We start from the raw sequence: 27,910 nt of genomic DNA, 5'->3' as shown, positions 1-27,910 counted from the left end.
TCAATACAGTAGTTTATTACGGTATCTTTGAAGAAAATTAGAATCTTGTCTTATCAAAATAACATAACACATTGGCACAAAGATGCACCCTAACAGCCCTGCACTGGAGGCCAAGATGGAGAAGACCTCCACAGCCACCATGACCTTCCCCTTAGTGCTGTGGTAAACGGGCAGAAAGGTGATCCAGACAGTGCAGAACACCAGCATACTGAAGGTCAGGAATTTGGCTTCATTGAATCTGTCAGGTAGATTCCTGGCCAAGAAAGCCAGAGTGAAGCTCCCCAGAGCCAAAGAGCCCAAGTATCCCAGGACAAGGTGGAATGCAATGACTGAGCCTTTGTTGCACACAATGATGATCTGCCCATGTTCAGAGTGTGTATCAGTATCAACATATGGAGGTGATATTATCAGCCAGATTCCATAGATAATAAGTTGGATGAGGGTACAGATGGGAATGACAACGTTAGGTGCTCCTGACACCAGCATCCATTTCATTCTTCTTCCTGGAGTAGTGAGCTTGAAGGCCAGGACCACAGTAATTGTCTTGGCCAAAACAGTAGAAAGAGCCACTGTAAAACAGACTCCAAATGTGGTCTGCTGCAGGATGCAGGAGCCCATGTTGGGATGCCCAATAAAACACAATGAGCAGAGGAAACAGAAGGTGATGGAGACCAGTAGGATGTAGCTGAGAATGCGGTTATTGGCTTTCACAATGGGAGTGTCCTTGTACTTCACAAAAGCACCAAGTACGAGAGCTGTGAGTACAGAGAAACACAAGGACATGCAAGCCAGAGCCATCCCCAATGGGTCTTCATAAGCCAGAAAGGAGACCTGCCTCTGCAGGCAGTATGTGTGCTCTGCATTGGCATACTGGTCATCTGGACAGCTCACACACTGTTCCATATCTGCTGAAGAACACACAAACAAACTCTAATAAAATTTCATCACTGTGTACTTAATAATTTAGTATCTATATTAATCAGATAATAGCACAATAAACATTTTATTATTCATTAACAATTTTAGTATTTATTGCTCTAGGAAGGAATGAGATCATGCTGTTTTGTAACAATCCCTAATGATGAAGCATACCAACTTCATAAAAAAATGAAAAGAAAAACGTATTCTTACTTATTAAATTTTATATTTATAAAAGATTTTAAAATAGGAAAAATACTTTAATTTCTTGGTACATTACAAATGGTAATTTTTAACAGCACAGATTGGTTAACACTTCAAGCTTTAAGATTAACACATATCTTTGGGCTATGCAAGCATAGTGGTTTGAGTGAGAAATTTCCCTATATGCTCATAAGTTTGAATGCTTGGTCCCTAGGGGTAGAGTGACTTGTAAAGATTAGGAGATGCATTATTTTTGGAGTTGGTTTGGTTTTGTAGGATTAGGTGTGGTCTTGATGAAGGATATATGACTCTGAGCATAAAACTTGGGTTTTCCAAAGCTCACGCCAAATCCAGTGACTCTCTCTTCCTGATACCTGCTTCCTGAATACTCAGCAACTTCTACAGAACCATGCATGGCTGCATGCTTCTAAAGCTCCCTGGCATGATTGTAATGGACTACCTCTGAAACTGTATGCAAGCCCCTATTAAATACTTTCTTTTATAAGTATTTTCATAGTCATGGTGTCTCTTTATAACAATAGAACACACACCAAGGCAGAAATACTAGAGAGGAATTGTATTTCTGTGACGGGCCTGACCATTCTGCTGTTGGAGGAATGTGAACTTTGGTATTTTGGATTAGGAAAGAAGTTGAATGCTTTAAGTGGGGACGAATAGGCCATATCAGAAGGATCATGAAAGACAGTATAAGGGACATTTGAATAGTTGTTGTCCAGGTCAAAAATTTAAAAAGGAGAAAATCAAAGAGGCTAAGAGACTGTTCTTTCATGATATATGCCCAGGAGTGGTATGGCTGGATCTTGGGGAAGCGCTATTCCTAGTTGTCCGAGAAAGCTCCAGATTGATTTCCAGAGTGATTGTACAAGTTCACATTCCCACCAGCAGTGGAGAAGAGTTCCCCTTTCTCCACAACCTCTCCAGCATGTGTTGTCACTTGAGTTTTTGATCTTGGCCATTCTGATGGGTGTGAGGTGAAATCTCAGGCTCGTTTGGATTTGCATTTCCCTGATGGCTAATGAGGTTGATCATTTCTTTAAGTGTTTCTCTGCCATTCGATATTCCTCTACAGAGAGTTCTCTGTTTAGCTCTGTTCCCCATTTTTTAATTGGATTAGTTGATTTGCTGCTTTTCAGCTTCTTTAGTTCTTTATATATACTGGATATTAGTTCTCCTTCAGATAAAGGATTAGTGAAGATTCTTTCCCAATCTGTAGGCATTTCTTTTGTTTGGAAATCGGTGTCCTTTGCTTTACAGTAGCTTTTCAGTTTCAGAAGGTCCCATTTATTGATTGTTGCTCTTAAAGCCTGTGCTGTTGGTGTTTTGTTCAGGAAGTTCTCTCCTGTGACAATCAGTTCTGAGGTCTTCCCCACTTTTTCTTCTAACCGATTTAATGTGTCCAGTTTTATGTTGAGGTCTTCGAGTCACTTGGACTTTAGTTTTGAGCAGGGTGAATAGTATGGTTCTATTTTCATTTTTCTACACATAGACATTCAATTAGACCAGCACCATTTGTTGAAGATACTATCTTTTCTCCATTGTATCCTTTCGGCATCTTTGTCAAAGATCAGGTGTCCATAAGAATGTGGGTTTATTTCTGGGTCTTCTGTTTGGTTCCATTGTTCCACCATTCTGTTTCTATGCCAGTACCATGCAGTTTTTATTACTGTTAATCTATAGTACAGCTTAAGATGAGGGATGGAGATACCTCCAGAAGATCTTTTATTGTAGAGGATTGTTTTAACAATTCTGGCTTTCTTTTCATTCCATATGAAGTTGAGAATTCTTCTTTCAAGGTCTGTAAAGAACTGTGTTGGTAATTTGATGGGCATTGCATTGAATCTGTAGATTGCTTTTGGTAAGATGGCCCTTTTTCCTATGTTAATCCTGCCAAGCCATGAGCATGGGAGATCTTTCCATATTCTCATATCTTCTTCTAATTCTTTCTTCAGACTTGAAATCTTTTTCTACAAGTCTTTCACTTACTTGATTAGGGTTACACCAAGGTACCTTATGTCATTTGTGGCATTGTTGATTCCCTAATTTCTTTCCCAGCCCTTTTGTCTTTTGTATACAGGAGGGGTACTCATTTTTTTTTAGTTAATTTTGTATCCAGCCACTTTGCTGAAGGTTAATCAGCTGTAGGAGTTCCCTGGTAAAATTTTTGGGGTCACTCAAGTATACTATCATATCATCTGCAAATAGTGATAATATGACTTCTTCCTTTCCAATTTGTATCCCCTTGATCTCCTTCAACTCTTATTGCTCTAGCAAGGACTTCCAGAACTATGTTGAAGAGATATGGAGAGAGTGGGCAGCCTTGTCTTGTCCCTGATTTCAGTGGGATTACTTTAAGTTTCTCTCTCTTTAGTTTGATGTTGGCTATAGGCTTGCTGTATATTGCATTTACTATGTTTAGATATGTGCCTTGTATCCTGATCTCTCCAATACTTTAAACATGAATGGATGTTGGATTTTATGAAATGCTTTTTCAGCATCTAAGGAGATCGTCATGTGGTTTTTTTTCCTTTCAGTTTGTTAATACTGACTTCAATTTCTTTCTTTGTTTCTTCCTTAACCTAGCTATCATTGAGTAGTATGTTATTCAGTTTCCATGTGTGTGTAGGCTTTTTGCTATTTCTGTTGTTGTTGAGGTCCAGCTTTCTCCCATGGTGATCAGATGAGATACAAGTAATTATTTCAACTTCTTGTATTTGTAGAGGCTTACTTTCTAACCAAGCATATGGTCTATTTTGAAGACAGTACCATAAGGTGTTGAGAAGAAGGTAAATTATTTTGTGTTTGGGTATAAGGTTCTGTAAAAGTTTCTTAGGTTCATTTGATTCATGACCTCTTTTATAGATATTGTTTCTTTGTTTAATTTCTATTTTGTTGACCTGTCCTTTGTTGAGAGTGGGGTGTTGAAGTCTGCCACTACTAATGTGTGGGGATCTATTTGTGGTTTAAGTTTTTTTTTATGGTATTGTGCATTCTTTTTTTTCATCAATTACATTTTATTCATTCTGCATCCCCTCATAAGCCCCTCCCTCCTCCCCTCCCAATCCCACCGTCCCTCCTCCCTCTGCATTCATGCCACTCCCCAAGTCCACTAATAAGTGAGGTTCTCTTCTCCTTTCTGAACTTAGTCTATCAGTTCACATCAAAAGTGGCTGCATTGTCCTCTACTATGGCCTGGTAAGGCTGTTACCCCCGCCCCCAGGGGTGGTTTAAGTTTTATCAATGTTTATTTTACAAATGTGGGTGCCCTTGTATTGGGGGCATAGATGTTCAAAATTGTGATGTGTTCCTGGTGGAATTTTCCCTTGATGAGTATGAAGTGTCCTTCCCCATCTCTTTTGTTTAATTTTGTCTATTTTATCAGATAGTGGAATAGCTATTCCTGCTTGCCTCTTGGGTCCATTTGCTTGGAAAGCTGTCTTCCAGTCCTTTACCCTCAGGTATTGTCTATCTTTGTGACTTAGGTGTGTTTCTTGTATCCAACAGATTGCTGGGTCTTGTTTACACATCCATTCTGTTAGTCTGTGTCTTTTTATTGGAGAATTGAGTCCATTGATGTTGAAAGAGATTAATGACCAGTGGCTGTTAGAGCCTTTGATTTTGATGTTGGCTGTGGTCATAAATTTGTGTGCTTGGTTGCTTTTTCTTTTACTATAGTGAGGTTAATTATTTCCTGTATTTTCTTGAAAGTAGCTAGTTTTCTTGGGTTGTATTTTTCCTTGTAATTTCTTCTGTATATCTGAATTTGTGTGTAGGTATTGCTGAAATTTGTTTTTGTCATTGAATATCTTGTTTTCTCCTTCTATGAGGACTGAGAGTTTTGCTGGGTATAGTAGCCTGGGCTGACATCTATGTTCTCTTAGGACCTGCATGATATCCATCCAGGCTCTTCTGGCTTTCATAGTCTCTGTTGAGAAGTCAGGTGTGATTGTGATGGGTTTGCCATTACATGTTCCTTGTCATTTTTCCTTGCAGCTTTTACTATTTTTTCTTTGTTCTGTATACATACTGTTTTGATTATTATGTGGCAGAAGGATTTTCTTTTCTGGTCTAATTTATTAGGTGTTCTGTAGACCCCTTGTATTCTTATTGGCCTCTCCTTTAAGTTGCAGAAATTTTCTTCAATGATTTTGTTGAAAATATTTTCTGGGCCTTGGAGAAGGGAATCTTCTTTTTCCTCTATTCCTATTATTCTTAGGTGTTGTCTTTTTATGTTGTCTGGAATTTCTTGGACAGTCTATGTCAGGAATTTTTTAGATTTAACACTTTCTTTGACAGGTACATTGATTTCTTCCATTGTAACTTCTACACCTGAGATTCTTTCTTCCATCTCTTGTAGTCTATTGGTTATGCTTACCTCTGTAGTTCCTGTTTTCTTCCCTAAGTTCTTTCTCTCCACAATTTCCTCCATTTGTGTTTTCTTTAATATTTCCAATCTATCTTCATGTTTTGAGCCATTTTGTTGATTTCCTTGGCCTGTCTGACTGTATTTTCCTGTTTTTCCTTCAGTTCCTTCAGTTGTTTGTTTGAACAATCCTGTTTCTTTTATTTCTTTCAGTGATTTAAGTATTTCCTCTCTAAAGGCCACAAACTCTTTGACTGCAACTTCCTGTATTTCCTCATGGATGGCCATAATTTGTTTTTCTTTATCTTCTTCTATTTCTTTATGGATTGCCATTATCTGTTTGAGTTTATCTTCCTCTAGGTCTTTATGCATTTTTTTCTCTGTTATCCTCTTCATGAGCATAGATGTTAGGTCATCTTCTTGAATTTCATTTATGCTGCAGTGTCCAAGGCTACTTGCCCCTTGATAACTGGGTTCTGGAGATGCCATATTGCTCTGTCTTTTGTTGGTTGAGCTTTTACACTGGCCTCTACCCATTGGACTATCTTAGGTGTTGGGTGTTAGTTTCTGGTGGTTCCTGGAATCCTGTGGTGGAGAGAATCTCCTTAGCAGGAAGATGGTTTTTCTTGGCGGAAGTTTCCTCAGCTTTTTGTGTATAGTCACTGTATGGCCGGTGTTTTTCAGGAGTTGCCACTGCTCACCTCATGTATAGAGACCTGAGTAGTAACTGTGGTCCTTGTTAGTTGAGAGAGCTCTCTTCTCACCCAGAGAAGTCCTGGAGATACCTGCCCTGATTCTGGGTTTCTTGCTCCAAATTTAGTGAGCTGTTGCTGTAACCTGGGTGTTCCATGGTTTGGTCAGTTTTGTTAGGAATAACTGGTTGCCCCTTGGAGCAGTACCTCCAAGGGTACTGAGGGTTGATCTCGGGGATCCCAGGCTTCTGTAGGTCTGAGGATGGGGCTCTATGCCCCAGTACCCAAGTGGTAATCTGTGGCAGGTGAGTACTGCTCTCCTAGTAGCAGCAGACTATCTGGTCCACAGCAGGTTCCTGCATTGGGCCAGTCTGCTGGACCTTTTCCAAGGATGTACTGGGTGGCCTAAGTCCATCCCGTTCGCTTAGTTCCCTGTGGGGATTTCTCCCAACAGGGTCTCGAAGTCTCTGATTCCCTGGGGTTCACAGTTCTGTCTGTGAGGAATCGTTGGTGCAGAGCAGGTCTCTGAGCTGGCGACACGCATGCTTGCCGGTCGGCGGTACCTTTTCCAGGGATATACTGGATGACCTAATTGGGTCCCTGTTTCCTTCCTTCTCTGTGGGGTTTACTCCTGACAGGGACTCCCAGTCTCTGTTGCCCTGGGGCGCACAGCTTTGTCTGTGCCGTAGAGCTGGGCACACAGAAAGTCTCTGTCTCTGTGCTCATGGCTGGAGCCCAGTTCAGTGACGTTGGCTTATACCCTCCATTTTGCAAAACCTTTTCCAGGGAAAGATTGGTTGAATCTAGGTTAGTCTCGTTTGCTTCCTTCCTTCCTTCTGGGATTTTCTCCCGACAGGGACTCCCAGTCCCTGATGCCCTGGGGTGCACAGTTCTGTCTGTGAAGGAGAGTTTGGCACACAGCAAGTCTCTGGTCTGCTATCTAGCGCCTGCGCCACCTGGGATTTCTTCCAGGTTCTGGCTAAGTGACCTGAGAGTGGAACCAACTGATTCCCATGCTGTGGGGGTTTCCTCTCACCTGGGAAACATGGTGCTGTTGTTTTAGGACCCAGAGTTCAGTATCTTGGTCGCTGTACCTAAAACGTTGTCCTGCTCCTCAGATGCAGTGTTCTCCTGGTGCTGCCATTTTGTTCCCTATTTATTTCTTTATTTACAGTTTATTCAATTTGTATTCCAATTGTAGCTCCCTCCATTGTCCCCTCCAAACCCACCCTCCTACCCCTTCCCTCCCATGACTCACCCTAAGTCCACTGATGGGGAAGTCCTCCTCCCCTTCTCTCTGACCCTAGCCTATCAAGTTTCATGAGGACTGGCTGCATTGTCTTCCTCTGTGTCATAGTAAGGCTGATACCCCCTCAGGGAGATGTGATCAAAGAGCCAGCCAATGGCTCCATGTCAAAGACTGTCCCTGTTCTCATTACTAGGAAACCAACTTGGACACTTGAATGCCATGGGCTACATCTGAGCAAGGATGCTAGGTTATCTCCATGCAAGGTCCTTGGTTGGGGTGTTAGTCTCAGTAAAGACACCTATGCCAGACCTTTTGATACTGTTGCTCTACTTGTGGAGCTCCTATCCCCTTCAGGTCCTTCTATCTCTCCCCTCTTTCATAAGATTCCCTGTACTCTGTCTAAAATTTGGCTGTGAGTCTCAGCATCTTCTTTGATCCCCAGCTTCGTAGAGTTTTTCAGAGATCCTCTATGGTAGGCTCCTTTCTTGTTCCCTTCCCTCTCCCTCATCTGATGTCCATCCCATTTCCCTTTCTGAATGAGAATTGAGCATCTTATTCAGCATCTTCCTTTTTGCTTAGCTTCTTTAGGTGTACAGATTTTAGTGTGTTTATCCTATATGATATATCTAATATCTTTATAAGTGAGTATATAACATGTGTGTCTTTCTGCTTCTGGGTACCTCATTCAGGATGATCTTTTCTAGTTCCCACAATTTGCCTGCAAATTTCATGATTTCCTTGTTTTTGATTGCTGAATAGCATTCCATTTTGTAAATGTAGCACACTTTCTGTATCCATTCCCCAGTTGAGGGACATCTGGGTTTTTTCCAGATTCTGGCTCTTAAGAATAACACTGCTGTTAAGAATAACACTGGATATTCTGGTCTAACTGGATGTCTACATGTAGAAAAGTGCAAATAGACCCATATTTATCACCCTGCACAAAACCAAATTCCAAGTGGATCAATGACCTCAACATAAAGTCAGACACACTAAATCTGTTAGAAAAAAAAGTGGGGAAGAGCCTGAACACACTGGCACAGGAGACAACGTCCTGAATAGAACACCATCAGCACAATCTCTAAGGTCAATAATTAATAAAAGGGACCTCATGAAACTTAAAGGCTTCCTTAAAACAAAGGATACTGTCATCAGAACAAAATGACGTTCTACAGACTGGGAAAGGATCTTCACCAACCCTACATCTGACAGAGGACTAACAGCCAGAATATATAAAGAACTAAAGAAGTTAAAAAGCCACAAATCAAGTAATCCAATTTAAAAACGGGGTACAGAGCTAAACAGAATTCTCAGTAGAAGAATATCACATGGCAGAAAAATACTCAATGTCCTTAGCCATCAGGGAGATGCAAATCAAAATGACCCTGAGTTTTCACTTTACACCCATCAGAATGCCTAAGATCAAAAACTCAAGTGAGACCACATGCTGGAGAGGATGTGGAGAAAGGGAAAACTTCCTTCCTTGCTGGTGGGAATGCAAACTTGTACAACCACTTTGGAATCAAGTTGGCGCTTTCTCAGAAAATTAGAAATAGTGCTTCCTCAAGATAACTCAAGTATACATCACGGACATTATTAGCTTCACCGTGTTTGTAGGAGCTTTATTGGTAATAGCCAGAATCTGGAATGTTGGACACTTAAACGGTGTCAATAATGTGGTAAATGATGCCTACTTTGGAAGCTGGAATAGCTGCATTTTGCATGAAGGTATGGCTAAACACCTACGGAATTAAAACATGGTGTCTGGTATGACCAAGGGTTAGCCCCATAGGCTCAGAGATTTGTCTGCTTGGTCACTGGGGAGTAACACTATTTAAAAAATTAGAATGTGTTGTCTCCTTGGAGAAAGTTTGACCTTGTAGAAAGGGTGTCCCTGAGGGTGGGCTTTGGGATTTCAAAAGCCCAAGGAGCCCCAGTGTCTCTCTCTTCCTACTGCCCAAGTATCTGGATACAGAACACTTAGCCGCTTCTCCACAACCAATCCTGACTGTGTGCTGCCATCCTCCCTGCCGTTCCAGTAATAGACTAAACTTCTGAAAGTGTAAACCAGCCCCCAAATGCTTTTTTAAAGAATTACCATATTCAATAAGACACTGACTTAGAAATCAAGTCTAGATCACAGCCAGCTGATACAATGCATTGAGCACTTTGCCCTGTGCTCTTAGTCTGATCTTCATATAACAAGGAGATGCAATTCCCTCAGGCATGTACTGTTCACACAATACAATATTTCATTAAAGAAGCTGTGCTTCTCATGCATCAAAATCCTCTTCTGTTTAAGTCCCTCACCTGAACAATTAATGTAATAATTACAAAAGGGACATTTAATTCTCTATTTATTTATAGTCTTACAATGCCTGCCATATGGGATTCTCTAAATTCATTTACTTTGGTTCCTGTAACTCACTTGTAAATTAGAAGCAAAAATGTCCAAACAATTCATAAATTTTTCATATATCACAACATAAAATTATAGATTTTTCTTAGAATTTTTATTTAAATGTAATGTATACATATAATATATTTGGATTTAATCTACCTCTTTATTCCTTATATTATCAACTTGAGAATAGAGGGGATATATAGAAGTGGTTTGAGAGAGGGTAATGATTGATGCTGAAGGGAAATGGGAAGGAGATTTAACCTTTATTCAATTAAATATATTTAAATTACTTAAATTCTTACACATGTAAGAATTTATGTGATATGCATAAAGGTGTGTGCATGATTGTATGTGAGAGTGATTTCTGCATGTCAGTGTGAAAACAGCTGCAGCTCTGCATGCATTTGCAGTTCAGAAGGCATCATAAGGTGTTTTTCTTCACTTTCCACTCTTTGTGGTAAAGTCTCTTTTTATCTTCAGGTATATTTTACAAGCTAGATATCATGCAGCACTAAGAATATCCTGAGCCCTTTCTCTATTTGTCAGTAGGAAGTGCCCACTGAAAACACTACCACATCTTTGTGTTCATTCTTGTGTCTGCACTCTGTGTTAATTCTTTCACAGAAAGTTCTTCCTTCATTCTATAAGCTATTCCCATGATCTTAAATACATCGTATTAAACAACAGCAAGAGCCTGAGCCTTGAGTGTTTGTCACAGACCATGCTGGGAGCCAGAATAAGATTGTGGAGTGATCTTGATATCACTTTAATTTGTTCCAAGGAACATGAATGATTAGAAATGTACATATCAATATTATGTGTAAAATGTTCTGATAAAATACTAGTTACATTTTTTCATAAAAATTCTCTAGAAAATATAAAATATGTAAGCATCATAATGTAAGCAAAGCAAGTGTTTTGAGCATCACAGTATATATTAATTCAGAGCTCATACTATACTTTATATCAGTAAAATGATTATATTAAAAATTCAGAGCTCATACTATGCTTGATATCATTTACTGATATCAGTTATATTAAAAACAGACATCTTGTTCTGTAGTTTCCTTTCAGGCCCTTTCAAAGTTCTAGTTTTAAAAAGAGAAGATCATCAATTTCTGAAAACTCTTCTGCACACAAACACGTACCTGTCTCAATGGAAACCTCATTCTCTGGGCAGGAGACACATCAAAGCAGCAGTCTGCTGTTTGATTCTGATGAAATTTCCTGAATCCAGGAGGGCACGTCACACTGCATGTAGAGGTGGGAACCTGAGGCAGTTAAAACAAGCATTGGTAACAGACATGGGTTACACAAGCTCCTTTTATCCTGAATTATTTATCAAATTCAGCATCTGAGCATTTCCTATAAACCTGCAATGAAATTGAAGACCATACAACATCTAGGACATTGTGTAACATTTTTATGTATAAATGTTTGGATGACAACATCAGAATTTGTTTATTCCTGAATTGATCCGCCAGAAATACATGAGTGCCATGAATTGCTTTTGAGTGTTTATAGATAAAAAGCAAGGTTAGTGAGTGTTGAAGGAAAGCATGATAGAACCGTGAAGGGTTGGAGGATTAAAAATGAACAAATTATGTAGGAGACCCTCAAACATAAAAATAATTTAAAGTTACAATGAAAGTCTAGTATACAGAGAAATGTTTGTGAACAGTTGCATCTTAATCTTTCTTATGCTGTGAAGATGTACTCAACACAGTTCATGTATTACACCTAGTTACAATTTTTTAATACTTTTGATATTTTTAATTCTGTATATATGTTTCTCTGGTGTGGAGTGAATTGTAATGTGATTTTAGGTGTCCATGAAAGCTAAAGGGAAATATTCTCATGACGTACACTTAAAGAAAACTGTTATCCTTTCCCAGTCTGTAGGCTGTCGTTTTGTTCTGATAACAGTGTCTTTTGCTTTACAGAAGCTTTTCTGTTTCATGAGGTCCCATTTATTGATTGCTGCTCTTAGAGCCTGTGCTGTTCGTGTTCTGTTCAGGAAGTTGTCTCCAATGCCAGTGAGTTCCAGACAGATCCCCACTTTTTCTTCTAACCTATTTAGAGTATCTGGTTTTAGGTTGAGGTCTTTGGTCCACTTGGGCCTTAGTATTGTGCAGGGTGATAAATATGGATCTATTCTCATTTTTCTGCATGTAGACATCCAGTTGGACCAGCACCATTTGTTAAAGATGCTGTCTTTTTTTCCATTGAATGGTTTTGGCTGCTTTATGAAAAATTGAGTATTCATGGGTGTGTGGGTTTATTTCTGGGTCTTCTATTCAGTTCCATTGATCCTACTTTTTGTTTCTATGCCAATACCATGCAGTTTTTATTACTATTGTTCTGTAGTATAGCTTGAGATCGGGGATGGAGATACCTCCAGATGATCTGTTGTTGTACAGGATCATTTTGGAGATTCTGGGGTTTTTGTTTCACCATATGAAGCTGACGATCTTTTTTTCAAAGTCTGTAAAGGATTGAGTTGGTATTTTGATGGGAATTGCATTGAATCTGTAGATTGCTTTTGGCAGGATGGCCATTTTCACAATGTTAATCCTACCAATCCATGAGCACGGGAGCTCTTTCCATCTTCTGATATCTTCTTCAATTTATTTCTTTGGAGACTTAAGGCTTTTTTTTTTCAAACACTTACATGGTTAGTGTCACCCCAAGGTACTTTATGTTATTAGTGGCTATTGTGAAGGGTGTTGTTTCCCTGATTTTTTTCTCGGCCCTTTTGTCTTTGGTGTTCAGGATTTTATATCCTGCCACTTTGCTGAAGGTGTTTAACAGCTGAAGAAGTTCTCTGGTTGAATTTTTGAGGTTGCTCATGTATACTATCATATCATCTGTGAAAAATGACACTTTAACCTCTTCCTTCCCGATTTGTATCCCCTTGATCTCCTTTAGTTTTCTTTTTTCTTTAGCTAGGACTTCAAGTACTATGGTGAAGAGATATGGAGAGAGTCGGCAGCCTTGTCTTGTCCCTGATTTCAGTGGGATTGCTTTAAGTTTCTCTCCATTTAGTTTGATGTTGCCTATAGGCTTGCTATATATTGCCTTTACTGTGTGTAAGTATGTGCCTTGTATCCCTGATCTCTCCAAGACTTTGAACATGAATGGGTGTTGGACTTTCTCAAATGTTTTTTCGGCATCTAAGGAGAATATCATGTGTTTTTTTCTCCTTCAGTTTGTTTATGTCGTGGATTACATTGATGGATTTCCATATGTTGAACCACACTTGCATGCCGGGAATGAAGCCTACTTGGTAATGGTGGATGATATCTTTGATGTGTTTTTGGATTCAGTTTGCAAGTATTTTGTGGAGTATTTTTCCATCAATGTTCATAAGAGAGATAGGTCTGAAGTTCTCTTTTTTGTTGGGTCTTTGTGTGGTTTAGGTATCAAGGTGACTGTGGCTTTATAGAATGAGTTTGGTAATGTACCTTCTGTTTCTATTTTGTGGAATAGTTTGGAGAGAATTGGAGTTAGCACTTCTTTGAAGATCTGGTAGAATTCTGCACTGAAACTATCTGGCCCAGGGCATTTTTTTGGAAGGGAGACTGTTGATGACTGCCTCTCTTTCCTTGGGGGATATAGGACTATTCAGTCTTTCTACCTGATCTTGCCTTAATGTTGGTAGATGGAATCTGTCAAGAAAATTGTCCATTTCTTTAAAATTTTCGAATTTCGTGGCATACAGGCTTTTGTAGTAAGACCTAATGATTGTTTGGATTTCCTCGGTGTCTGTAGTTATGTCCACCTTTTCATTTCTAATTTTGCTGATTTCGATAGTTTCTTTGCCTTTTAGTTAGTTTGGATATGGGTTTGCCTATCTTGTTGATTTTATCAAAGAACCAGCTCTTGGTTTCATGGTTTCATTGATTCTTTGAATTGTTTTATTTGCTTCTAATTGATTGATTTCAGCCCTGAGTTTGATTATTTCCAGCCATCTTCTCCTCTTGGGTGTATTTGCTCCTTTTTTTTTCTAGGGCTTTCAGTTGGGCCATTAACTTACTTATATGAGATGTCACAAATTTCTCCTTCAAGGCACTTAGTTCTATAAATTTTCATCTGAGCACTGCTTTCATTGTATCCCATAAATTAGGGTATGTTGTACCTTCATTTTCATTGAATTTTAGGAAGTCTTTAATTTCTTTCTTTATTTCTTCCTTAACCCAGCTGTCATTGAGCAGCAAGTTGTTCATTTTCCATGGGCTTGTAGGCTTTTTGCTAATTCCATTGTTGTTGAGGTCCAGCTTTAGTCCATGGTGGTCAGATAGAATACAAGGGATTATTTCAATCTTTTTGAATCTGTTGAGGCTTGCTTTGTGAGCAACTATATGGTCTATTTAAGAGAAGGTTCCATGAGGTGCTGAAAAGAATTTATACTCTTTTGAGTTTGAGTGGAATGTTATGTAGACATCTATTAGGTCCATTTGATTTAGGACCTCTGTCAGTGCCTTTATTTCCTTATTAGGCTTGTGTCTTGATGATCTGTCCTTTGGTGAAAGTGGAGTGTTGAAGTCTCCCACTATTAAGGTGTTGGGATTGATGTGTGATGTAAGTTTTTATATTGTTTCTTTTATGAATGTAGGAGCTCTTGTATTTGGGGCCTAGATGTTCAGAATTGTGATGTCCCCTTGGTGGATTTTACCTTTGATGAGAATGTAGTGTCCCTCCTCATGTTTTTGATTAATTTTGGTTGAAAGTCTATTTTATTAGATATTAGGATACCTACCCCAGCTTGTTTTCTGGGTCCGTTTGCTTGAAAGACATTTTCCCAGCCCTTTACTCTGAGGTAGTGTTTATCTTTGTTGCAGAGGTATGTTTCTTGGATGCAGCAGAATGTTAGATCTTGTTTCCACACCCATTCTGTTAGTCTGTGTCTTTTTGTTGGAGAGTTGAGTTCATTGATGTTAATAGATAATATTGACCAATGAATGTTAGTTCCTTTTATATTGGAGTCGGTGGTCTTACTGTGTTTCATTGCTTGTTTTCTTTTAATTTTTGTTGAGATATTACCTGTGTGCCATGTTTTCTTGGGTGAAGTTGTTTTCATTGGATTGGAGTTTTCCTTCTAGTATCTTCTGCAGGGTTGGTTTGCTGTGTAGATATTGCATAAATTTAGTTTTGTCATGGAATATTTTGTTTTCTCTATCTATGTTGATTGAAAGCTTTGCAGGGTATAGTAGTCTGGGTTGACAGTTGTGGTCTCTTAGAGTCTGCATGACACCTGCCCAGGCCCTTCTGGCTTTCATAGATTCTGATGAGAAGTCCTGTGTGACTTTGATAGGTCTACCTTCATACATTACTTGGCCTTTTTCTCTTGCTGCTTTTAATATCTTTTCTTTGTTCTGTAGATTTAGTGTTTTGACTATGATGTGACGTGATGGGTTTCTTTTCAGGTCTAGTCTATTTGTTGTTCTGTAGGCCTCTTGTATACTTATGGACATCTCTTTCTTTAAGTTGGGAAAATTTTCTTTTATAATTTTCTTGAAAATATTTTCTGGACCTTGGAGCCTTAAATCTTTTTTTTCCCTTCTATTCCTATTATTCTTAGATTTCATCTTTTCATGGCATCCTTGGTTTCTTGGATATTTTGTGTTTGGGACTTTTCTGATTTTACTTTTTTTTTTGAGAGAGAGAGGTATCAATTTCTGCGACTGTATCTTCAGCTCCAGAGATTCTGTCTTCCATCTCTTGTATTCAGCTGGTGATGCTTACCTTTGTAGTTCCTGATCTTTTCTCCAAGTTCTCCATCTCCAGGGTTTTCTCAGTTTGTTATCTTTATTGATTCTAATTCTGTTTTCATGCCTTGCACCATTTTCTTCATCTGTTTGAATGTGGATTCCTGTCTTTCTATGCTAGACTCTAGTTTTTTGTTCATTTCCTCTCTATATGCCACTAACTATATCTCTATTTGTGCCTGTATTTGTTTGGCTATGTTTGCCTGTGTTTCTTTAAGAATTTTGTCCAGTTCCTCTTTCTTTACCTCTAATTGACTGGCCACATCTTTGATAGATTTGTTCATTTCTATTTTAACTGTTTGAATTTGCGTAGCTATTGCTCTAAGAAAATTATTTCCTCTTTATGAGCCTCAAATAATTGGGTAAGTATAGCTTTAAAGACACTGTTGTCGGAACAAAATGACAGCCTACAGACTGGGAAAAGATCTTCACCAACCCTATATCTGACAGAGGGCTGATATCCAAAATATATAAAGAACTAAAGAAGTTAAAAAGCATTAAATCAAATAATCCAATTTAAAAATGGGGTACGGAGCTAAACAGAGAATTCTCTGTAGAGAAATATAGAATAGGAGAGAAACACTTAAAAAGATGCTCAGCATCCTTAGCCATCAGGGAGATGCAAATCAAAAAGACCTTGAGATTTCACCTTACACCATCAGAAAGACCAAGATCAAAAATTCAAGTGACAACACAAGCTGGAGAGGTTGTGGAGAAAGGAGAAATCTCCTCCATTGCTGGTGGGAATGTAAACTGGTACAACCACTTTGGAAGTTAATCTGGTGCTTTCTCAGACAATTAGGAATAGCGCTTCCTCAAACCCAGCTATACCACTGCTAGGCATATACACAAAATTTGCTCAAGTACAGAACAAGGACATTTGCTCAACCATGTTTGTAGCAGCTTTATCTGTAATAGCAAAAACCTGGAAACAACCCAGATGTCCAACAACGGAGGAATGGATACAGAAATTGTGGTATTTTTACACAATGGAATACTACTCAGCAATCAAAAAGGAGGAAATCATGAAATTTGCAGGCAAATGGTGGGATCTAGAAAAGATCATTCTGAGTGAGGTATCCCAGATGGAGAAAGACGCATATGGTATATACTCACTTATATAGACCTATAAGATATGATAAACATTATGAAATCTATACACCTAAAGAAGATAAACAAGAAAGAGGACTCAGGTTAAGATGATCAATACTTACTTAGAAATACAAATGGGAGATGCACTGGACATAGAAGAAAACAAGTAACAAGACAGGAGCCTACCACAGAGGTACCCTGAAAGACTCTACCTAGCAGTGTATCAAAGCAGATACTAAGACTCATAACCAAACCTTCAGCAGAGTGCAGGGAATCATATGAAAGAAGGGGGAGTTAGTATGATGTGGAAAGGATAGGAGCTCCACAAGGATCAAATATATCTGAGCACAGGGGTCTTTTCTGAGACTGATACTCCACCAAGGACCATGTATAGATATAACCTAGAACCTCTGTTCTGCTCAGATGTATCCCGTGGTAGTTCAGTAACCAATTGGTTTCCCATAGTAAGGGGAACAGGGACTATTTTTGACAGGAACTCAATGGCAGGTTCTTGGACCTCCCCACCCCCCAAAGGAGGAGCAGTCCTGCTAGGCCACAGAAGAGGACTTTGAAGCCAGTTCTGAAGATACTTGATAAAACAGGGTCAGATAAAAGGGGAGGAGATCCTCCCCAATCAGTGGACTTGGTAAGGTGCAAGGAGGATATGACGGAGGGAGGGTGGGATTGGGAGGGAGTGAGGGAGCGGGATACAGCTGGGATACAGAGTTAATAATAAAATGTAACTAATAATATAAATAGATAGATAGATAGATAGATAGATAAATAAATAAGAAAATGAAAACTGTGAGCCATCAAGAATGCTATGAACTGGTCCTGGATCCTTTGTAAAAGCAGCAATTTTTCTTTCCCAATTAGCCATAGCTTTAATGATACAAATTTTTAATAATATAAACATACTAAAATATGAAAGTTATGTGTACACACCAGTGTTGATCCCATAGCCAAATCTAAGTCTTCAGATATGTGTAGTTGTTGGCTCTGTGGCAAATAAGGGGAATAGCCTCCTATTTTCACCTTTAATCCAAAGCCTTGTGGAAAATTCCAGATGCTGAAAATGTCATACTCTGCACAGTGTTTTTTTTCTCTGATTTATGTTCACCAGTTCGCCAACAGGGTTAGTGAATACAACATTCTCCAGCAAAGAAACCACCTAAGTGAGATACATCATTAGATAATTACATATGTCCACCAGTAAGGCTGAGAGACATTGTAAATATTTTATATTTTTCAATATATTCTAGAAAAGGCAACTATATTGAAGGTATTCTATCTAGTGAAAAACAAGGTATCTCATGGCTAATTAAACTTAATTATACTTCATCTGTGTTTTATGGTAAATAAACACTTACCAAATATTGGATAACCGAGTGCAACAGAGCTGGATACTCATTACTTATATGAAAACTGCTAAACAGTAAGTATAGATATTTTTACAGAAGTATGTGTGTCAAAATTAATTTTTTAAAAGAGAAGTCATAAAACTGACAGTGAGTAATGTGTTTTCATGTTGTTGAAAAGAAGAGAGGGGAGGAGGGGCAAGATGGCGGAGCCGGGAGGACTCTCATTCTGAGCAGCAGCACAGCAGGATCAGCACAGTGACCAGCAATCAGAACTCTCGGCCATAAAACACAGTCATTGTGTTTCCCAGGTGAGAGGATACCCCACGGTGGGGGATTCAATCAGCTTTTAACTCACCCACCTAAAAGATCCCGGTTCTGCCAGACGCTTGGCTGCCGGCCGCCAGCCCCAGCCCCAGCCCAGAGCCACAAGCCAGTCTCTCTGGTCACGGTCCGAACCGTGGGCACCACACTATCAGAGACTGGAATTTTCAGTCGAGAGATAACCCCAGGGTACAGGAAACGATTGGGACCGGCCTTAGGTCACCCAGACATCCCCTGGAAAAGACTCGGGCAGGTTCCACGGGCACCCCAGGAGCCAGCCCGGAGCCGGGAACCCAGGTTCCGGCACAGAGCCCTGCCTGCCTGCGCGCCTGATTCGCCGCCGGAGATAGAAACGGCGGGTCTGATCTCAGAGCACTCAGCTCACCCCCAACCTGAAAAGGTCCCCGGAAAATTACCCAGCTTAGGGAGCCACTCAGACTCCCAAAAGCCGCAAAGGCAGACACAAGCAGATTCTGCGCACCAGACAGCTGGCAGAGACTGAGCCGCCATCACACAGCTGTGCTCCAGGCACAGGCAATTTCTGCAGCCAGCCAGCTGGCGGACACTGAGCAGTGTGCACCAGGGCAAAAAAAGACACTAGGAGTCCGTGTCTCCAGAGAATCCACGGGGAAGGAAGGAAACTGTACTGATCTAAATCACCCAATCCTTCCCTAGAAAAAGTCTAGCAGTCTAGTGGGGCCGAGGCGCCAGCACTCAGCTGTGCTCTAGACACAAGCACAAACAGTTGAGGCGCGCCTGATGTCCAACTGGGTCACATCACCTGATTATTAAATTTGCAACAAGAAACCCAGAAACAGGGCAGCTGCCCTCAGGACTTCCCTGGGTGAGAGGAGAACTCTCTCGACTAACAAAGACCACAGTTACCACTCAGGTCTATATCCCTGAGGTGAGCAACTCCTGAAAAAACACCAGCCATCCAGAGACTATACCCAAAAAGCTGAGAAAACATCCTTCAGGAAAAACCAGCTTTCTGCAAAGGGGATTCTCTCCACCACAGGATCCCCAGGAACCACCAGAAAATAACCCCAAACACCTAAGATAACACAATGGGTAGAGGCCAGCGTAAAAGCTCAAGCAACAAAAGACAGAGCAATATGGCATCTCCAGAACCCAGTTACCCAGGGGCAAGTAGCCCTGGACACCCCACCATAACTGAAATCCAAGAAGATGACCTAACAAGTATACTCATGAAGATGATAACAGAGGAAACAAATAAGATACGTAAAGACATAGAGGAAGATAAATTCAAACAGAATATTGCCATCCATAAAGAAATAGAGGAAGCTGCAGCCAAACAGTTTATGGCCTTTAGAAAGGAAATGCTTAAAACACTGAATGAAATGATAGAAACAGAGTTGAAGGAACTAAAAGAAAAACAGGAAAGTACAATCAGACAGGTGAAGGAAGTAAACAAAACAACTCAAGACCTGAAGATAGAATTGGAAAAATTAAAGAAAACACAAATGGAAGAAATAATGGAAAGGAAGAATCTAGGGAAGAAAACAGGAACTACAGAGGTAAGCATAACCAACAGACTACAAGAGATGGAAGAAAGAATCTCAGGTGTAGAAGATACAATGGAAGAAATTGATGTATCTGTCAAAGAAAATGTTAAATCCGAAAAATTCCTGACACAAACCGTCCAAGAAATGCAAGACAATATGAAAAGACAAAACCTAAGAATAATAGGTATAGAGGAAAAAGAAGACTCCCTTCTCCAAGACCCAGAAAATATTTTCAACAAAATCATTGAAGAAAATTTCCCCAAGCTAAAGGAGAGGCCAATTAGAATACATGAGGCCTACAGAACACCCAACAAATTTGACCAGAAAAGAAAACCCTCCCGCCACATAATAATCAAAACAGTAAGTATACAGAACAAAGAAAAAATACTAAAAGCTGCAAGGGAAAAAGGCCAAGTAACATATAATGGCAAACCCATTAGAATCACACCTGACTTTTCAACAGAGACTATGAAAGCCAGAAGGGCCTGGACGGATATCATGCAGACCCTAAGAGAACACAGATGTCAGCCCAGGCTACTATACCCAGCAAAACTCTCAGTCCTCATAGATGGAGAAAACAAGATATTCAATGACAAAAACAAATTTCAACAATACCTACAAACAAATCCAGCATTACAGAAGACACTGGAAGGGAAAATACAACCCAAGAAAGCTAGCTACATTCAAGAAAACACAGGAAATAAATAACCTCACTTCAGTAAAACAAAAAGCAACCAAGCACACAACCTGATGACCACAGCCAACATCAGAATCAAGAGATCTAACAGCCACTGGTCATTAATCTCTCTCAAAATCAATGGACTCAACTCTCCAATAAAAAGACACAGATTAACAGAATGGATACGTAAACAAAACCCAGCAATCTGTTGCATACAAGAAACACACCTAAGACACAAAGATAGACATTACCTGAGGGTAAAGGGTTGGAAGACGACTTTCCAAGCAAACGGACCCAAGAAGCAAGCAGGAGTAGCCATTCTAATATCTGATAAAATAGACTTTCAACCAAAATTAATCAAAAGAGATGGGGAAGGACACTTCATACTCATCAAGGGAAAATTCCACCAGGAAGACATCACAATCCTGAACATCTATGCCCCAAATACAAGGGCACCCACATTTGTGAAAGAAACATTGATAAAATTTGAAGCACATATAGATCCACACACATTAATAGTGGGAGACTTCAACACCCCACTCTCAACAAAGGACAGGTCAACCAAACAGAAATTAAACAAAGAAACAATGTCTCTGACAGAGGTCATGAATCAAATGGACCTAACAGACATTTACAGAACTTTACACCCAAACACAAAAGAATTTACCTTCTTCTCAGCACCTCATGGAACCTTCTCCAAAATAGACCACATAGTGGGTCACAAAGCAAGCCTCAACAGATACAAGAAGATTGAAATAATCCCATGTATCTTGTCTGATCACCATGGAATAAAGCTGGACCTCAACAATAACAGAAATAACAAAAAACCTACACACACATGGAAACTGAACAACTTGTTACTAAATGACAGCTGGGTCAGGGAAGAAATAAAGAAAGAAATTAAAGTCTTTCTAGAAATCAATGAAAATGAAGACACAACATACCTGAACTTGTGGGACACAATGAAAGCAGTGCTAAGAGGAAAGTTCATAGCACTAAGTGCCTTCAAGAAGAAATTCGAGACAGCTCATTCAAGCACCTTAATGGCTCACTTAAAAACCCTAGAAAAACAAGAAGCAGACACACCAAGAAGGAGTAGACGGCTGGAAATAATCAAACTCAGGGCTGAAATCAATCAATTGGAAACAAATAAAACAATTCAAAGAATCAATGAAACCAAGAGCTGGTTCTTTGAGAAAATCAACAAGATCGACAAACCCTTACCAGGCTAACTAAAAGGCAGAGAGACACCACCCAAATCAACAAAATCAGAAATGAACAGGGGGATATAACTACAGACACTGAGGAAATCCAAACAATCATTAGGACTTACTTCAAAAGTCTATATGCCACAAAATTTGAAAATCTAAATGAAATGGACAATTTTCTTGATCGATTTGACTTACCAAAGCTGAACCAGGACCAGGTAAATCAACTAAATAGACCTATATCCCCCAAAGAAATAGAAGCGGTCATCAAAAGTCTCCCATCCAAAAAAAGCCCAGGACCAGATGGCTTCAGCGCAGAATTCTACCAGACCTTCAAAGAAGAGCTAACACCAATTCTCTTCAAACTATTCCACAAAATAGAAACAGAAGGAATATTACCAAACTCATTCTATGAAGCCACAGTCACCTTGGTACCTAAACCTCACAAAGACTCAACAAAGAAAGAGAATTTCCGGCCAATCTCCCTTATGAACATTGATGCAAAAATGTTTGAATTGTTTATTTCTTTGAATTGTTTTATTTGTTTCCAATTGATTGATTTCAGCCCTGAGTTTGATTATTTCCAGCCGTCTACTCCTTCTTGGTGTGTCTGCTTCTTGTTTTTCTAGGGTTTTTAAGTGAGCCATTAAGGTGCTTGAATGAGCTGTCTCGAATTTCTTCTTGAAGGCACTTAGTGCTATGAACTTTCCTCTTAGCACTGCTTTCATTAATAAAATACTTGCAAACCGAATCCAAGAACACATCAAAGATATTATCCACTATGACCAAGTAGGCTTCATCCCAGGTATGCAGGGGTGGTTCAATATACGGAAATCCATCAATGTGATCCACCACATTAACAAACTGAAAGAAAAAAACCACATGATAATCTCCCTAGATGCTGAAAAAGCCTTCGACAAAATCCAACATCCATTCATGTTCAAAGTATTGGAGAAATCAGGGATACAAGGCACATATCTAAACATAGTAAAGGCGATATACAGCAAGCCTATAGCCAACATCAAACTGAACGGAGAGAAACTTAAAGCAATCCCACTGAAATCAGGGACAAGACAAGGCTGCCCACTCTCACCATATCTCTTCAACATAGTGCTGGAAGTCCTTGCTAGAGCAATAAGACAGTTGAAGGAGATCAAGGGGATACAAATTGGAAAGGAAGAAGTCAAATTATCACTATTTGCAGATGATATGATAGTATACGTGAGTGACCCCAGAAACTCTACCAGGGAACTCCTACAGCTGATAAACACCTTCAGCAAAGTGGCAGGATACAAAATTAACTCAAAAAAATCAGTAGCCCTCCTGTATACAAAAGACAAAAGGGCTGAGAAAGAAATTAGGGAAACAACACCCTTCACAATAGCCACAAATGACATAAGGTACCTCGGAGTAACCCTAACCAAGGAAGTCAAAGACTTGTCTGAAAAAAATTTCAAATCTCTGAAGAAAGAATTAGAAGAAGATATGAGAAGATGGAAAGATCTCCCATGCTCATGGCTTGGTAGGATTAACATAGTAAAAATGGCCATCTTACCAAAAGCAATCTACAGATTCAATGCAATGCCCATCAAATTACCAACACAATTCTTTACAGACCTGGAAAGAAAAATTCTCAACTTCATATGGAATAACAAGAAACCCAGAATTGCTAAAACAATCCTCTACAATAAAAGATCTTCCGGAGGTATCTCCATCCCTGATCTTAAGTTGTACTATAGAGCAACAGTTTTAAAAACTGCATGGTACTGGCATAGAAACAGAATGGTGGATCAATGGAACCGAACAGAGGACCCAGAAATAAACCCACACACTTATGGACACCTGATCTTTGACAAAGATGCCAAAACCATACAATGGAAAAAAGATAGCATCTTCAACAAATGGTGCTGGTCTAACTGGATGTCTACATGTAGAAAAATGAAAATAGATCCATACTTGTCACCCTGCACAAAACTGAAGTCCAAGTGGATCAAAGACCTCAACATAAAACCAGACACATTAAATCGGCTTGAAAAAAAGTAGGAAATACCCTAGAACTCATTGGTACAGGGGAAAACTTCCTGAACAGAACACCAATAGCACAGGCTCTAAGAGCAACAACCAATAAATGGGACCTCATGAAACTGAAAAGCTTCTGTAAAGCAAAGGACACCGTCATCAAAACAAAGCGACCACCTACAGATTGGGAAAGAATCTTCACCAACCCTTTATCTGACAGAGGACTCATATCCAGTATATATAAAGAACTAAAGAAGCTGAAAAGCAGCAAACCAAGTAATCCACTTAAAAAATGGGGAACAGAGCTAAACAGAGAATTCTCTGTAGAGGAATACCGAATGGCAGAGAAGCACTTAAAGAAATGCTCATCCTCACTAGCCATTAGGGAAATGCAAATCAAAACAACCCTGAGATTTCACCTTACACCCATGAGAATGGCCAAGATCAAAAACTCAAGTGACAACACATGCTGGAGAGGTTGTGGAGAAAGGGGAACCCTTCTCCACTGCTGTTGGGAATGTAAACTTGTACAACCACTCTGGAAATCAATCTGGCGCTTTCTCAGACAACTAGGAATAGCGCTTCCTCAAGATCCAGCCATACCACTACTGGGCATATATCCAAAAGAGGCTCAAGTACACAAAAAGGACATTTGCTCAACCATGTTTGTAGCAGCTTTATTTGTAATAGCCAGAAGCTGGAAACAACCCAGATGCCCCTCAACTGAAGAATGGATGCAGAAATTGTGGTACATCTACACAATGGAATATTACTCAGCAATGAAAAATAAGGAAATCATGAAATTTGCAGGTAAATGGTGGGATCTGGAAAGGATCATCCTGAGTGAGTTGTCCCAGAAGCAAAAAGACACACATGGTATATACTCACTCATATAGACATACAACATAGGACAAACCCACTAAAACCTGTGCATCTAAAGAAACTAAGCAAGAGAGAGGACCCTAACTAAAATGTCCAATCCCCATCCGGAAAGGCAAAGAGGATGGACATCAGAAGAAGAAGAAAACAGGAAACAACCTAGGAACCTACCACAGAGGGCCTCTGAAAGCCTCTGCCCTTCAGACTATCAAAGCAGATGCTGAGCCGGATGGGCAACTGTTGGGCAGGTGAACGGAATTTTAGGTAAGAACTGGGAAATAATAAGAGCTGGAGAGGACAGGGTCTCCACAAGGAGAGCAACAGAACAAGAAAATTTGAACACAGGGAACTTCCAAGAGACTCATACTCCAACCAAGGACTATTCATTGAGATAACCCAGAACCCCTGCACAGATGTAGCCCAGGGCAGCTCAGAGTCCAATTGGGTTACATAGTAATGTAAAGAGGGACTGCCTCTGACATAATCTGATTGGCCTGCTCTTTTATCACCTCCCTCTGGGGGGGAGCAGCCTTACCAGGCCATAGTAGAGGACAATACAGCCACTTTTGATGTGAACTGACAGACTAAGATCAGAAAGGAGAGGAGAACCTCCCCTACTAGTGGACTTGGGGAGTGGCATGCAAGCAGAGGGAGGAGGGAGGGTGGTGTTGGGAGGGGAGGAGGGAGAGGCTTATGGGGGGATGCAGAATGAATAAAGTGTAATTGATGAAAAATTTACAAAAAAAAAAAAGAAAAGAAGAGAGGGACTTGTAAACCAAGAAATATATAATACACATAAAAATAAAAATGAATATCATGAAAGGATTATTTAGTCCTTAGTATTTGTCTACATAATGAATTAACACTTCATATAAATAATTATCAATTACATTGACCATCACATGATTTGTTTCTTGAAAAACAAATTTGCTTCTAGTTGTCACATGAGTATTTTATAGTAAAATAAAATCTCTATTCTTTCCAATATTGAACTAATTTGGTAAAATGTAAAGTCACAGTCTCATAAAAATAACAGATACACAAAAATGTTGTCAGTCATTAAAATTTTACTGTTGTGCAGTCTATTTATCCACAAAAAAATTATTGTATTAAGTAGATTTTTGCTATAGAATTCCTGTATTGAGGAAATAGTGTCTGAAAAATTTATACGAGCATTTGTGGTATGATTTAAAAATACCATAACATAAGCATTGTGTAAAGTAATATCATTTACCTGCTGATGGTCAAAGAATATTGCATCCTCTAGCTTCTGAGACTCTTTGTTGAAGAATAATTTCATGGTAGGTATGAGCCACAGCATACACGGCATTGTATAAACTGTAACCTTCTTCACTTAGGGCCATGTCAAATTCATGCTATGATAACCATTCCAAAGAAGTATTGGATGAACAATGGTTCATTGTGCTATAGTTTACATTAAAAACTGAACAATTAAAATAATTCCACTTCTTTCTCATCTGAGAAATGTCTACTGGATATTTGGAAATGTTCATTGTTTGCATAAAATTTCTAAATTTGGTAATCACGCCATTGTGGTGTGAAAAAGTGACAGTTCCATGGAAGGTATCAAGGCTGAAATCTCTCATACTTGTGGTGACATCCCATTGTGAGGTGGTGATCCAGATTCTTTCTAGACCTAAATATACCCATCGTCTGAAGCTGGCTTCTAGGGTAGAGTTCATTTCACCATAAATAATAACAACCTTTGCTGATGATGTCATGATTTGTTTATCATATACTACAGCCCTTGTCAAGTATAACTGCATGCTATCTGGAATGACATTTGCAAAAGCTAGACAGATTCCATTACTTTGCATCTCTTCTCTCAAGTCTGAGAGAAACTGAGTTCCCTGGTCATCATCGGAGATGACCAGCCCTATCCAGGTCCATGTAAAATAAAGCATAAGAGACACCATGGCATTGGGCAAACATATATCATTGTGTGCTATCTAGTAGACATAAGGAAACCTGACTTTGTCCTTCAGGATAGGATGAAATGGTCCAAAGAAAATCTGAAGGTTGTGACACAGAGGAAGCAAAGTGAGAAGCATGATTAGCTAGAAGTTCATATGTAGATATGAGTTGTGTTACTCACCTTCCAGAATTCCTACAAGAGGCAATTAAGGTTGCCTTGTAAGTATCATGCATTATTCTTATACGGTTCTACAATATGTCTTTCAAGTCTGGACATTCAACAAATCATTTTCTGTGTTTCTCCATTTCATTTATTTTTTAATATAGGGAAATGTTAATGACATATCAATATCTGACTCCTTAATCCTCTAGAATATATATTGATTAGCACACAGCAATCCATGCTGCCCATTCGTTCTCTGTATGACCTTGGGATTGGCATTGATAAGCTATTTAATCTCCTTTTTATCACACAGCCTCACCTTTGGTTCCTCGTAAAAGTTTGCCAGTTTTACAGATGTAGTCCACGATGGTCCTGTAAGGCCTACAAGCCACGTAGGCTCTCCGCAGATATAATTAAGAATAGTTTGAAGACTGCTGTTTTGTGAAATTAGGATGTCAAAAGTACTTAATGCATTAAAACATATGCTAGTAGCAAAAATATATATCAAAGACACGTTGGGTAAAAGATAAGGGTTTCTGTTGATTTCATCAGTAGCAAAAAGCAGTACAAGAACAAATTCATATTTCTGATCCGTTATTCTAAAAGAAGACAAAGGAGAATAATAAAGGATACTGCAAACATCAAATTTTCAAATGTATTGAAGTAAACGTTTTAATATGCCCTCTCTAAATTTCTGTATAAGTTCCACCTATCCTATTATAACAGTATAAAATAAGAGATCTTTAAAGATGAAAGCATTTTCAGAATTCATCAAGTGAGTCATGCTGGTTGAGAGTTTTATTGGTGGAAATCTATAAAGAGCTGGTTTTATTTCTGAGACACATCTATGGACTAGATCTAGACAGTGAGAGTTCTATATGTCTGTCTGTCTTGGTACTCTCATTCTATGGAAACATGAAAAGCAAATGATGTGAACAATATATCCAGTTCACAGTGCTTTATACTTTATTTTTAATTATTAAAACAAGTATGAAATGATTAAAATCTAATATATATTTATTAATTATATTTTTATTCATATGTATAAATTCTCCAGACACCAGCTTTTAGTTTCATTGATTCATTGAATAGTTTTATTTGTTTCTAATTG

The 27,910-nt window shown here is 39.2% G+C and overlaps 1 pseudogene; it reads right to left on the bottom strand.

Moving 5' to 3' along the window:
- On the bottom strand, nucleotides 1-27,418 carry LOC110543867 (vomeronasal type-2 receptor 116-like; annotated as a pseudogene).
- Between the last annotated feature and the right edge of the window lie 492 nt (nucleotides 27,419-27,910).

This window comes from Meriones unguiculatus, chromosome 17, assembly GCF_030254825.1.
Source record: "Meriones unguiculatus strain TT.TT164.6M chromosome 17, Bangor_MerUng_6.1, whole genome shotgun sequence".
NCBI classification, from domain to species: Eukaryota; Metazoa; Chordata; class Mammalia; order Rodentia; family Muridae; genus Meriones; species Meriones unguiculatus.
This window is presented reverse-complemented; position numbering and strand designations above follow the sequence as displayed.